Here is a 2,708-nt window from a genome sequence, read left to right on the forward strand (position 1 = left end):
CCGACTGCCCGAAGGAGGGTTATGTTTTTCGCGCGTATGTATGTATGTATTTATGTATGTTTGTATGTATGTCCATTTCTTTGGTCCTTGCTGCAGCCTAATCGGCTGGACGGATTGTAACATATGAGGTATCATTGGATTCGTCATAACTGTCGGAGTGAAATAGGGTATATAATATTTCAATATGGCGTCTGGGAAAAAAAAATATGGCGAAGGAATATATTTTTTTTTTGTATTGTAACAATATGGGAATCAAATGAAAGCTAGTAATTAGCCCATTCTAAATATATATGGGTTATAATACTTTTAATCTACTATTTTCACAGAAAATTCTCTCTCAAGAAGTCTTTCTCTGTCAAGAAGCTCATTTAAGGTTCAACAGTCCAGTCGGGACCCATTCAAATCGTAACCCGTCCCGACTGTTGAACCTTAAATGAGCTTATTGACAGAGTTCTAGACCACTAGACTTATTTTCTTCCTTTTAGTTTTAGCAATCAGGTTTTTTTTTTTTTTTAATTATATGTTTTTTTTTGTATTTAAAGTTAGAGGAAAAAACTGTGTGGAGTTTGATGAATTATTTAGAAGACCATAATGCCCGCCTCTCTTTTAAGACTGATTCCACCAAAGGATGTGGCGCGAGGAATGTGTTTCTCATGAGCCAATAGAAATGCTTCATTGACCTACCCTCGCACAGCACCGCTAGGGTTGCCAACTATACTGTTAAAAACAGTATTATACTGTTTTTCACTACATTATACTTTTTACGTTATATAATATACGGTTTTCAGCATCAAAATTCCTAGCACTAAGCACACGCTAAAGTCAGTCACAGAAGTGGCGTTTCAGGACGAATCTGTCAATGTAAATATGCAAAAAAAGGTGCTCCTTATTTATTTAATTTTAGTTTGATTGTCGCTAAATGAATTAGTTGTGGGAAAAAGATAAAAAATTTGTGTTTAAAACAATAAAACACTGTTTTGTCCTAAAATACTGTTCATATTTCCCAAATACTGTTTATTTTCTTTCTTAGGCCTAAATATACTTTATTTATTGTAAAAAAAGTTGGCAACCCTAAGCACCGCTGTGGTGGAAACGGCTGAATGGAGCAAGGCGAGGTGAATGAAGCGTTCCCATTCCTCGCAACACATCCTCGCACATTTCTGGTTGAAATGCAGCCTTGATACGGTCAAGGGCTATTCATGAGCCATCATAGAACCACAGTAAATGTCGATAGTGACATCGCATCATTAAGGTGCGACCACACCGCTGCTTAAAAAACGGTGACGGCACGGACTCGCAGTGACGCACCGTATGCGCTCGTTTTTATCGCGTGCTCTCCACACCGCTGCTTAAAATACGGAATCGCAGTGACGTGTCGTAAACTTCAGGTCTTTACCGAACGAAAGTCGTGACGTTTACGGCACGTCACTGCGATTCCGCACCGTCACCGTTTTTAGCAGCGGCTTGGTCGCACCTTTATAATTGACAAGGAAAACAGTAATGAATTAAAAAAAATTTTTTTTTGCTTTTTAATGATTTTTTTATTTCTTTGAAAGATTCCATGATGGCTCATGAAAAAAAGTCCTCGAGTGTACCCGCGCCGTACCGTACATACATCTATTGACTAAAGACGTTTTCCTTGCAGACGTGTCTCTCCAAACCGCTGGACTTGTTATTCTCCGGTTGCTACTTGGCGCAGAACCAGCTGTCGCGTCTGCAGGGCGGGCGGACGTGGCGCCGCCGCGTGGCCTCCCTGCGAGTCGACAACCGCTTCGACAGCGCGCAGGCCATCAACAGGATACGGCCGATCTATTACGTCGTGAAGGACGGGTGAGTTGCTTCTAATGGTGGTTTTACAGGCTCAGGATGACTTCGTCCACAGTCCCATTTTGTCACCTTCTTAAATCTTACTCATTCTCATACAGTCTACTGTTCTGATTCGCCAACATTCCCACATCGTCACTTTTCTGTCTTGTCCGCTTTCTTACGTGGGCCACAGTACCAACTCGTCAACAGTCTTATTTCGCCTACAGTGCTAACACGTTAGCATTCCAATTTAGACCACAGTGCCAACTCGTCAACATTATTGCATCGTTCATTATCCAGACTAATATAAATGCTCTATAAATTATTATTGAAAAGGGGCTTTTTTTTGCAAATTACTCTCGGGATATTTTGCTATTTAAACGCTTAAATTGACCATATCTGTGAGACAACGTCTGCTAAAAGTGGACGAGTTGACACTGTGGTCGAAATAGGAATGTAGACAAAATGGGATATGGACGATATCATAAAGTGGACGAGTTAGGAAGGTGACGATTTAGGAATTGTAGGCTGACGACATGGCACTGTGGACGATTTAAGAAGGTGACGAAATGGTACTGTGGACGAAGTCGTCCTGAGCCATTTTACAGTGATGCTTTCGCCAGCGCGGTTGGTAAACGCAGCGGCCGCAAGCTTTGCGTCTCTTGGACCGTTACATAGTTTAACGTTCGTTTTCGTATCATGACGCTTAACTTGAGTGGGAATTGAATCGCTTCAGTGTCAAATTTAGCGATTCAGTATAAGTTACTCATTCTGTCAATTCTTTGGGAATTTTAAGTGTTTTACTTAAATAATTTTTAAATTTCAAGAACTTTTAAAACTTTTATTCAAGTTTTATAACTTTTCATAGGTACTCACGACATTGTGCTTCTTAACTCCTCCTT

Source organism: Choristoneura fumiferana, chromosome 12 (assembly GCF_025370935.1).
Source record: "Choristoneura fumiferana chromosome 12, NRCan_CFum_1, whole genome shotgun sequence".
Taxonomy (NCBI): domain Eukaryota; kingdom Metazoa; phylum Arthropoda; class Insecta; order Lepidoptera; family Tortricidae; genus Choristoneura; species Choristoneura fumiferana.